Source organism: Ambystoma mexicanum, chromosome 4q (assembly GCF_040938575.1).
Source record: "Ambystoma mexicanum isolate Mex_15411 chromosome 4q, UKY_AmexF1_1, whole genome shotgun sequence".
Lineage (NCBI taxonomy): Eukaryota > Metazoa > Chordata > Amphibia > Caudata > Ambystomatidae > Ambystoma > Ambystoma mexicanum.
The window spans coordinates 643390415-643402918 of record NC_090928.1 but is presented as its reverse complement, the minus strand read 5'-3'; the positions used below and the strand labels follow the sequence as shown (position 1 = coordinate 643402918).

General features: G+C 49.2%; 1 protein-coding gene across 5 annotated transcripts in view; it reads left to right on the top strand.

Annotated features, from left to right (window-relative positions):
* Positions 1-12504, top strand: part of EHBP1 (EH domain binding protein 1) — a 2510899-nt gene that overhangs the window by 1949647 nt on the left and 548748 nt on the right. The window lies entirely within an intron of this gene.

Here is a 12504-nt window from a genome sequence, read left to right as displayed (position 1 = left end):
GTCTGTAAATTATGATGGAGCGTAATTCTTTTTCCTTATCCCCTTTTATACATAACCCCAGAATCACATTTGTCTTTTGAAAGGCCCTCCCTACCGGGGTGTGGTTTTGCAGGCTTGGGCCGTGCTTTTGGAGAGCAAAGAACAGTGTTGTGTTCCATAGTGCCCTGGTATGCTGGCCTCGGAGCTGATTGTGGACATTGATTTCATCACGGTTAAGCCGTTAGTATCCACCCAACGGGAGGTGCTATCTCATGGGTCATGTGCCCTGAAGCCCTATTTGGACATGTGGCATTCTGTAAATGCTTTAGGCTTGTGAATGAGACAGTGGTTCTAGTCTTCAGGTAAGGGCCCCAGAGTTGACAAGTTAGGGCCCCCCCTGGCAGCCCTCCAAGTAACTACTGTGGGCACACCCTACCTGAGATTCGGTGATCTGCTCCCCACGGTCTTCTCCCCTGGTTGCTTGTAGAATCCTTGCTGCCAGTTCTCCACCCTGACCCTCCCCTGTTAGCTCCCCGCTCCCTCAGTGTTCTTCCCCCATGATTGTAAAGCACTCTGTTGCTTTCCGAAGCTAGTTCTGCACTCAAGAAATACCCCAATAATTGTTGATTTGCAGAAACATTTAAAAGCTTCATTTGGTTACATTTATCCCAAAAACATTATTTTCCCAAACTTTTTATTTCATCAACTAAGAACACCAAATCCTATTATTGTGCTGTAAAAGGTCACCATTGTATTATGTTTTTCCCATCATCCTGCCCTCCTTAAAAAATAAACAACATAATGAATACAGTAGGGGATACTCTGTGTTTTCCCTGACTAAACTATACTCCATGAAAATCACTCCTATAATTTGTTATGCTGCCGAGGTGTGGGCTTTGGGGTCACTGTAGGTTGTCTCGCGAATCGAGTTGATCTCAAACACATATTAAGACTTCTGCAGTGTGTTTCATCTGAAATGCTTTTTTTGGAGTTTGGTTTACTGCCGGTGTCTGAACAAATGATGTTGTCCTATTTCACATTGTATTAGAAGTTAGTCCACGTTCTCAGCAATAACCTTATGGGGTTGTTGTGTGAGGCCAGTTCCATCAAATTCCCCTTTTTGAAATCCTCTACTCTTGGATCACTCAAACATCTTTGTGATCTGTGGCTCCAGAGATCCCATGGGGCGTCCCTCGAAATGAACATTAACCAGTTCAAGAAAGCCATGAGGGTCACACTGGAGTCTTGCAATCTGGCTCAGATGCTAGTTAATTTAGCCTCGAAATCCACTGCAGAAAGTTTTTTTGTCCATATATTATGGCAAGATGGTTGGTGCCTGCCAATATCCAGAATTTTATTGGCAACCATTCCGTATGGGACTATCTAAACCTCAAATCTAATGTAGCCAAAACATATGAGATTACTGGGTGCTGGCTTAAAAATGAGTAGAGCCTTTGCCAGTTTTGTGGCGAGCTAGCATTAGAATCTGCTTGCCACCTCCTCTGTGACTGTTATGCAATGACGACACTCCGACTGAAAGCAATTCGAGCCTCGTGCCTCGATATGGGCACTTGCCCTTATGATCTTTGGGACATTTTCATGTCCGGGAACCAAGAGGGAATTATGATTTTCTTTGCAAACTGTGTGAAGAAATCTGTGAATTAATTGTAGCCATTGAAGCATGATCTACATTTTAAATGAATTTTAGATCATAATGTAATGCCATTCACTTGTGTTAAGATGTTGTTGATGTATGTATAAAAAGTTAGTAATTTAACTGCATAATACCAACAAATAATAAATAAAAAATAAACAACGCAGTGAACACAGTAGTGAGGTGAGTCCTGGTTTATTGCAACTCTGGAACAGCTGGCATTGTGGGAACAGGAAAGAGAGGTAGAGGTGAGTAATACAGCTGCTTTAGATGCCGTCTCCCTCTCCAATGTGGCCTTATCCGACTTTGACCATGGCAGTCTTGGACTTCTCAGCTTCCCCCTGCACATCCTCCAATCTGCAAAACATTGTGACAATGTGCCTGTCTCTCCTTCATCCCTCACCCACCCAATGACGTCAAGCCACACCAAGCGCCTGTCTATCCCACTCCCCAGAGCCAAACAGTTCACACTCTCCTCTTTCAAACCATGCCAATGATTTAACACTGCCTTCTCTTCGTGCACCTAGGACAATTTTGTTTCTTGTGTGATCTCTAAAAACAGTGATTTGTATTGATACTGCATTTATCATGCATATTATTGTTGCCTTTTTGCTGGGCGATTTCTGGTTACTTCAAAAATAGCCCATAATTCCCATTAGTGCACTTTGAAAAGAATACTGTAAGGGAACTGCTGCTGGTGGTGTCAATCTTAGAAATCCTCCACTTCTCTATGTGGTGTACTCATGAGAATTCAGGAGTAGCAGCTGGGCTGCTAAAGGACACCCCCAGATACGTTTAGCTTCTGTTTCTAATGTGTGGCTAACTGAAAGCCCCCATTGACGCTCAGCTTAACCATCAGGTTTAAAGCCTACCCTTGTTCTATGGTTCAATTTGTTCAAATGAGATTAGTGCCCTGCATATTGGCCCTCTCATAACACCAGATGCTCATTTCTAGTATCCTAAGCATGTACACAAACTGGTTTTAGAGACTCCATGGGTTAATACACATTTTTCATAATTGATACTTATTTAACAAAGGTATTTCCAGGATAATCACCTTGTGATATGCCTCATGTTCCAATACGTCTTTACCAACAGGCTTTCAGAGTCTGCCTGTCTGCCGCCGAGGGTGCTGTTAAGTGTCTTACTAGTCTGGTTATCCAGGGGAGTGTTGTTCATACTGCATTTCGGCCATTACCTCTGCGGTTGAAACTGACTGACATAATAGCCATCAAAGAGTTGTTAGATAAGTCATACTTCACAAGACAAGTCCTCTTTGAGTCTTGACTGTTGACGTGGAAGTATTTAATATGTTGCCTTCGCCTGTAAAAAGGAATTATAGAATGCAAGAATTTGAGTGGGCTCAGCAGGGAGGCAGTACCAACACCAGAGAAACAATATACACCATTGCTCTTTGGAAAGTTGCAGCCACGTTTATTTTTTCACATTGCAAACCATAAAAACACATAGCACTCATACATTTGACCCAAGAACGTCAGGCATTATTATTAAAATTAAAAATATGTATGAAGTTGATTTCTCTTTCGGCAGTTACATTACATAACATTGTTTCCCTGTGACAGGTGGTCCAATGGCACTGCAAGTCTCTGCCCCCATGGGCACCGTACAGCAGTGAGCGCCCCCATAACGCGCACCTCCCTGCCATACCCTTTGGGGCCGATCCCAGGAGGCACCTTTGTCTTCTTACGGGCACCATCCGCCTCCTGCCCCATCCCACCCCCCTTTGGCCTCTTCCTGCTGAACCCCCACCAGCCTGAACACCCAGTGAGGGGCAGACTGTGCCCTCGCCACTGCACCCTACCGGTCTCCGGGTCCCCAGAAGGGGCTACACTCCGTCCACCCGGACCTCCCCCCACCTGCCAGAGGGACCTCAATCAACTGGTTGGGGGCACTCCCACCTTCAATCCATGTTGTGTGTATGAGCGCCAAAAAAGGTCTCCAGCAGTAAATTGGTACCCCTTGTGGACAAGTCAACGCCATCTGTGTGCCATTTCTCGGATCCCCTCACTAGTCCATTGGCCACAGCCCCTAGCCGCCCGCGGCCGGATGCCAACCGAGCAAGTTCATTGTTAAGTTTCCTTGTAGATATGTTCAGGGGCCTGGCGGGGCCCGGCTCTCCCCACCTTGTTTTAGCGATAATCTGTGACCAGGCAATCACTGCATTTGGGCATAATATGCCCATCCAGCCAAACCGAGAGACCGGCAATTCCCACACTTCTTTCTGATCCAAAGAGACCAGGTCATTGCCCTTGATATGCAGGATCACCAGATCCGGCTCTGGCAATTACTGAGCTGCGCTCCGCTTTGTCACGATGTCGCGGACATTCCGAATCCGCATTCCTCCCTTTTCGAACCAATGCACTTTTGGGCATTCATGCACCCTTTTCTCTATCCGTCTGATGAGTGTCCGACCACACACGCACATCAGCGGCATCCTCTAGATGTTCAACAGAAAAACAACACATTAGACAATGGACATGCGTAATATCAAATCCACCACGTTGTTACACCCTATACTCTATAAGCGGATCAGGTCCCTCTCTTAACATTACAGGTGAGGCCTAATGTAACCCTTAAAGGCACCCGTCTTCCATCTCCCTATCTTCTTTATCTTGTCGTCCTCCAACCCCTAATTGGCTGCTGTGGTTGCTGCCCCAATTCGGAAGCAATGTGGAGCAAACCCCAAGCCCTGCCTCTACCTGGGCCTTCTGAAAAACCATCCTGAACTGCAACCTTGAGAACCCTGAATCGTCTGAAGAGAGGGCCCTCTTCCCTGCCCCTCAGCACCATGCACTCCCCCAGGGCCATAAGCGGGCAGATCATCTTATCGTAGTACCCCGCTAAGATCACCCTTGCCCCTTTTCCCTCCTGATCAGTCTTGGAGCGCCTTACCCACAACTGAACCCAGGGTCCCACCAGAAAAGAAACATCTGAGAATGCCAGCCCCCAGAAGCATCTGTGTCCCCCAGCCTAAATGCACCAGAAAATGCTGACACAAAAACACCCCGGAACAGCGCTCTATCTTAGTTGTCCCTACATATCCTCCCCCTCCCCCAAGCGACGTTAATTTCTAAGTGTCCAGTGGCCTCCTAGTGTCCCTTTGTATCGTGCCCAACTTCTGCCAGCCCGCTAATGCCCTCTTTACCACAAAGTCGCCGGAAGGGCTGACCACCCCATGAAGGCCTGCCACAAACCTCACTGCTGCCACCTTACCCCTAGCGGACCCCACTGACACCCTGACCCGTGTAGGTGTCCCAGGAAATTAATCAATGAGTCCCAATGAAACAGTTCCCCCAAACCCTGTGCCCCACAAAATTATCTGTATTCTCTCGCATATGCTATCAGGGTTGCTAAATCTGGGCACCAAGACTCCAAAGTGTGTCGGGAAAAGGGGTCATCACTTCCTCTGCATGAGGTAGCCAGCTCCAAAATTCCTGCATCTTAAAACGAGGCACAGCATCAGCCACGTTATTCATCACACCTGAGTAATCTCTGTACCATAGGACAAGATGCTCAATGATTGATGGCCATCGCTACCGAAATGCTCTCCAACCAAAATATCACATGCCTCCCCCTTAGCCCCTCAACCCAAACCGTGAGTGCCATAATGATGGGGAACAATTCCAAAAAGGTTGCGTTCCTAGTCAAAACCCTGCTGAGCCACTCTGCTGGCCACTCCTGCCCACACCACCAAAACGCACTCGGTCACCGACATCAGTGTACAGCCCAATCTTGGCATTTGAGTGTGCCTCTTTTGGCCAGAGATGCACTCCATTGAACTCAGACAGAAAGGACAGATTGTGAGGTCCTGCTTAATCGATGGAGATAATCTTAAATGATGGTGCCTGACATTGTCCCTGCTATGGCACACGAGAATGGTCACCCCATGGGACTATGGGACTAATCCTCAGTGCAAAATTCAGTTGCCCCACCAAAGGCTATAGCCCTTCCTATTGTGACCTTTTTAGCACGCAAAGAGATGGAAACTGATACCCTGAACTCTTCCACCTTCCCCGCCGGGAGCCGGCACACTCCCAACTATGAGTCAATTTCGATTCTCAAGAATGTGATAGTAGTGACCGGACCATCTGTTTTGTCTCTTGCGAGAGGCACCCCCAATTTCCTGGTCACTTCCTGAAATGTTGCTAGGGCGTTCCCCAAAAATAAGTAATTCAAATAATCCACAACCCTAGCTCCCTTGCAATGCTGCTTCGTGACCCATTCCAGGAATGTACTGAAAGTCTCAAAGTAACTGCAGGATATCGAGCATCCCTTGAGTAAGCATTGATCTCAGTTGGTAGAACTCCCCCCCCCTCTGGCCTGGAAACTTAGCAAATGGTAATCCTCTTGGTGCACTGGAAGGAGTCATTTCCAAGCTCCTGCAATTAACTGAGTGCCTCATCGAAGGATACATATCTAACTGAGCACACTTCATGGCTGGTTGCGTCGTTCACTGATGCCCCCTTCGGGAAGGACAGATTATGAATCTTCCTGAACTTGCCCACTTCCTTTTCTGGAAACAATGCCCACCAGTGAACACACAATCTGGGAAGTGGGGGCGTCTGAACAGGCTCCCCCACCCAACCCAACCTTCTCTTTTTATCAATCTTCTCCATCACAACGCCCATATTACTAGAAGCAAAAAAGATATTCTTTGGTACCGATGGGCGTATCGACCACTGTATCGGAATGCAAAACCCCTCCGAGAAGCCTTCTACCAACAACTTTGCTTCTCAAAGTTTAGCGCTGCCCCAAAACTACATTAGCGGTACATGGTGTGTATTAGTTGCAAATATGACATTCATTTCTGATTCAGCTCACAAAACTTTTCTACCATTACTGCTGACAAAATTGCAAATCCTGTTGCCCAATTGACAATAGTTCAGTACACCTGCACTTTCTTGTCTTTTCCCTCACCCTTGGACACCTTATCCTCCTCAGACACAGTACAGTTTAATAGTGCAAACACATCCACAAATTTGTCCCTCCAAATTTTATCTTTCAACCCCGGGGATAAGCGCCATGGGAGCATAACCGACGGATTGGATATGGGGGCCGGGAGTTCCCTTGCATCACCTACTGGTGTTCCTGCTTTGGTAATTCCCACCGTCCCTTGCCTTCCTCCCATGCCCCAAACTGGTGCTGATGTCACAACTGCGGTGACCTTATCCGGCCCAAACTGGTATTGTTGCAAAATTACTGGGGGCAGCCCCCAGAGACCACATGGCTCCCCCCCTTACCAAACCAGATACTGTTGTGGGCAAATGTCCTTGTCCAGGCGTCCCTGGTCCCCCTGGGCCCATGCTATTTCCTTGCCCCCTGGTCCATGGATTACCTGTGTTAGTGTTACTCACTGGCCCTGTGGACCATGGAGCCCCTACAGCACAGCTAGTAGCTGTCCCCATGATCCATGCCATGGTGGGCATTTGCTGACCACACATTGCCCCTTGAACGTGTCCCACGTATGCCAGAGTGTTCTTGTGGCACTGCTGCTGTCCCGCCATCACCCCTGGTTGTAGTGGCGATTGGTTCACCCTTGGATGGTCGGGCCATCCTCCCCCGGAGAGCCCAGAAGCCCCAACCTGTGTTGCCTACATTCCCTCCAAGCTGCCCCCCCGTTTACTCCCCAGTGCTGGCGTGCCCGCTGGCATACTCGGCAATGGCAAAGTTCTAGCTGGCAGGGCACTCACTTCCCCTTGGGTGCTGCTGCTCATCACCTGCCCCACCCCTGTCTAGGTTGTTACTCCACTTGGGCCTGGTGGATCCTGGAGTAATTGAGAACTGCGGCAGTACCCCTTGAATTCCCAAGGTGTTTGATGCCCCATCCCCTCTGAGTATTGATTTATGGGTGCCTCCTGTGCCGCTACGGACAACACATTACTTGCAATTGCATTTAGGGTGCCAAATATCGCCGCCTATGGCGCAGTCAAGCCAGAGGCTGTGTTCTCCGGGCCATCAACCGGCAGAGGTGCATGTCTATTTTCTGCAGACCGTGTTCCTTTACCCCCTTTTCCCCCTTGCCCCTTCCTCTTTTTTGCTGGAGGAAATGTTTTCTTCTGGGGTGAGCAGCTCCCTGCTGCAGCATTGCGGGCGTCGGAGGCTGCCCCCTCTCCCTCTGTTCCACCAATCTGGTCCATTATCCTATCAACCCCCCTCTCCTGGAGTAAGGCAAAGAGTGCTGCTACCTTGGATGGGGCCATCCTATTCCACAATATGCACACAACCGTGTTAAACCAAACGCTTTTATCCTGTACTGCAACTGTATTCGCGCACGTTACGAAAATTGCTTTTCTTTTTTGCAGCCCAATGTGCTCTCCCCAGTGTTTCTAAACATGTACGAGCAATCACACCATTCCTTCTTTCTAATTTTCCCTGCTCTTTTGCTGCCGAAAACAGAGTTGCCGACCTCAGTCTAGCGTGCCCCGGTCTCCGTGAGTGTGACTTCTGTCCCCTCTACCCCCAAAGGTGCTCTTGCCAACACCACTACATTCGCACTCAGGCTAGTTTCTTCTGTGCACCGCAAATGAGTCCTGCTCCTCAAACGCTGTCCACTGGTGTTGCCATAACTAGATATTTGGCGCACACTGCACAAACACCCTCACTCTCTGCCTGCATCTCTCCCTGTTGCCACAGAGCTCCACCCGATTCTGCCTCAACCGCTCCAGACCACACTTCTGCCCTACCCGCAACCCCCACCACACCTCCTCATCTCTCCAGGAACCTCCAACCAGCCTGGGGCCGCAGCCGAATGATGCTCTTATCCCCGAACCATGGAGACGTCCTAAAGCGGCAAGCAGGCAGTGATATCAGGGCAGCAGGCAGAAATCCCAGCGATCCAATTTGGAGACGGTCAGCAAACCAGCAGGTACCGCGGTGACAGATGCACAAGCGTGATGCAGGGTAGGTGCAGCAGGAAAACCGATGTCCCTGCCATCCTCCTCTGCCCCTTTTTATCATCTGAATTTGGCACCACTGAGTGCTTGCTACCACTAGCCTCTCCCACCTCCAGCTTTCCCATTGAAGCCCTAGGGCAGGCTCTGGCTGCCTCCAACTAGTCGGGCGCGGCTGGCTGAGGCAGCCCCAAGTTTCTTCCACTGTCTTGGTGCCTCACGCCCTGCCCAACCCAGCACCACACCCCACTGTGGGGGGGGGGGGCTTGCTTTCATAGCTTTCCTTTCAGCAACAATTACAAAGTGGTATTCTGAGGACAGTTGTCAGAAACGTTCCAAGTCTTACTGCCTGCTCTCGGTACTGAGGCAGTCTTTCTGTGCTTTTACATCTTTTACATCTCCACTTTAACTTCGGTGGGCCTCTTGCCCCATCTCAATATCTCGCTTTTAAGGAGGGTTCCCCAACCCCCCTGACATGCAGGCTCCTCCCCTACCCGCCAGACACGGCCTCTCTTTGCCCCTGATCACCCGCTCTCATCTGCCTCTTATCCCGTCGTTTCTGGGACTGATTGAACAGGATAGGCAAATGGATGTCGACCAACTGGCTCAAGCTGAATGGGGATAAAACAGAGGTGCTGGTGTTTGGTCCCCAGTGGGCCGAGAGCCTGTGGAATTTTCAATTTTGGCCCGAATCGCTTGGCCCATGCCCAACGGTCTGCGCATCAGTAAAGAGCCTAGGATTGACACTACTCCTCAGTGGGTCACGAGAAGCTCCGATTTCAGCAGTGTGTAATGCTGAGTTTTGGAAACTTAAAATCCTAAGGAAGATACTGCCTCTTATGCCCTCCGATACCCATACTATGTTGGTTACATCAACGATAATGGGGTTACTGGACTATTGCAGTGGGATCTACCTGGGGTAGCCCAGGTATCGGCTACAACATATGCAGGTACTCCAGAATGCTGCAGCCAGGTTGGCACTCAATGCCCCCCTTTTGGCCCTTTCTGTTGGCCTCCTGCGGCGCCTTCATTGGCTCTCAGTGGCGGAAAGGATAAAGTTCAAGATACTTTGTCACTCACTGTGCTCTGTACAATGTAAGGCCAGAGTATTTGAAAGACAAGATGGAGCGCTATCATTCAACTAGGCAGATGCACGCTTCTACTCAGGCGCTTCTTAAAGTGCCTAGATCTCAGCGGGTGCGTTTTGGCGGTTGCTCGTCATCGGTCATGGCCCCTGTTCTGTGGAATCTTCTCCCTCAGGCACTTAGAGTGATAAAGGAGCACCTCCCCTTTCAAAGGACACTCAAGTCCTTCTTGTTTTAATCTGTCAGCATGCATTTCCTACAGATGAGTTTTCTATGTACCGCCAAACAGCAGTGCCTAAACGCCTTTGGGCCGTAGTTGCACTTTTTAGGTTTTCTTGCGCCTTGATGCCTTAGTCTGCTCTCTATAAATTCTTAAATAATACCCTTGCTTGAAGTTGGGTTTCCACACACAACCACACAGACCTGCCTGCGTCTCCACTGACCACTTCCAGGAAAACCCTCCTTTCCACCGCTCTTCCCTGCACAACCCTCCCAACTCATGCTTTCCCTGAGTGAAAAGCCTGTGACTGGGAGCTGTCCCCATTCGTCCCAAATGCAGTGGTCCTCTTCAGCACCAAAGCCAGGCTGATGTCTACATTTCTGGCCATGTCTCTAGTCTTTCCTGGGTCATTACTCCTCCCTCAATTGGTAGTGTTGCAAAATTGAGAAATAAAGATGGTTACTAATGCATTTATAACATTCGGCAAGCAAGCCTTTCCAAAATAGTAATGTAAATGCATATCAGTCGACCGCTGCTTCCTTTTTATAGGTTTTTCAAGCAAAAGTACTACATTTATCTCATTGAAGATTTAGACCTATTGCAGGGTGACATTGTTCCTGTTGAACTCATTACCTCCTCATTAGAAAGCAGCAAATATTTCACCTTTATTGCAAGGATAAGAACTTGGTGGATACAGTTGTTTATTTGCACTGTTTGATGTGTTGTTGTTATTGTTGGAATTGTTCATGCACATTTGTTTGTCCTCATGAAAAAGGAGGAGTGTGGTGCTGCCCCTTTAAGGGAAGAGCATGCGGCGGAGTGACGTTGCACGCCGCCACGTGCACTATAAATAAAGGGGGTGTTCCAGGCCGCATTAGTGCGACCGGGGAGCCCGAACTGTGCAGACGGCCCCGGTTGAGTCTGTGGGGTTGGGGGCTCACGGGCATCGCCATCAGGGTCACTGAGAAACCCCCAACAGTGGCGACGAGGCCGGTACGTTGCCCGGGCCCGGCGGTGAACCTTGGAACAATGTTTGGAACGGAGCGGATGACAATGCTCATTTGTTCCATGCCGCGGGCTGGGTAGACGCCACGCAGCAGGCGGCCATTTTGGAACCTTGGCAGGGGATGCTCACGGTGCTCCGATAGGGCCTGTGTGTGACATCCACGCCCAATTTTCGGATAATATGAAAGCGGGCAGCTACATCTGCCCACACATGCCCAGATTTTGAATTTTGTTTTATTTTTGGGCGAGATACGTCGAGTGAAGGCGAGGGGCTGGGGGAAGGATGATGAGGCCTGCTTAATCCCTGGACCTCCCTAGCACAATTTATGGACCATCTTTGCTGGATTGTGGCACCTCCACACGGTCCTGCAGCTGAGGATCTTCATCTTCATCATCATCATGACCAGCTGCTGTTTTTAAAGACATTATTTTGGACTAGCGAACTCTGTGGCCTGCAGTATCTGCTACCTATCTTCATCATCATCATCATCATCATCTTGTTTGGACAGTTGATTCTGTTTGTGTCACTGGACTGGTGCACTCCACGGCCTCCGAGGCCTGTGCTGGTTGGGTGAGTTGCGGCCCCCATTTTATCTGCGGGGTTGCCTGTGCGCATTAACCCATGCGTGCGCCTGGCAATCAGGACATGGGGGCAGCCTGCAGACGAACAGCCACCACCTCTGGCACAACCAGTTGTTCGGCTGGTGCCCCAAGTCATGGCACAAATGCGGGCCCCTGCGGCGCTACAGCCAATCCCGGAGTTTGATGTCTCAGGCCCCCCATCCAGCTTGGGGCCCAGATGAAAACGGTGGGTGGACCGCCTCGACATGTATTTCAGAGCCACCATGGAGATGAATGACGACAGCAAGCTGGCGACGCTGCTGTACGCTGCAGGGCCTTCAGTGCAAGAGATTTTTGAGACCACTGATGCCTCCTATGGTGCCGCCAAAACGGCCCTCCGCAACCATTTCATACCATTGGCCAATGCAGATTATGAGAGGTTTGTCATGCTGTCGATACCATTTGCTCTCAATATGATGCCCTCTCATTTACTACTACATGCCTTCACCTAGCCTTTGGTTTCTGCTAAGGTCTTTGCTGCTGGATTATCTCAATGGAGTGAGACTATGAACTCATCCAATATTTAGTTTAGGATGCTGCATTATACATTTAAAGGCGTCATCCTCTGGGTCCTGCAACTCCTGTGGCACTTATTCAACTTATGTCTAGAATAGGTTTACTTTTCATCTGGTGTCGTACTTCTTCCACCGTTTCCCAATATTCTTAATGTGTGGAAAAGGATCATGGTCAAGAAAAAGCTGGCTATTTCTTTGCTACAGAGGGAGGCTGTTTAACCACTCTGCAGGGTGACATCCCCATTGGTGTTTCAGCATCAGCTTTCTCCAGTGGGTCAGATTACTGTATGTTGTAGTAGTGGGAAGTGTACCTAGCTTGAATTCCATTTTGCTCTAGTGGATCTGAAAGCAAGGTGGGGCTAGTGAGGTTAGTGGGGGAGACATGGGGATGGCAAAATAGCTTTGCTGTTGGGTTGATGCATGCAGAAAGGAAGTACCTTGAGCTCTGTGTTCGAGCCAGTTTCTAGTTCTGTGTCGAGAGTATAGAGGTGTTTGTGTACAAAGATAAGCATTT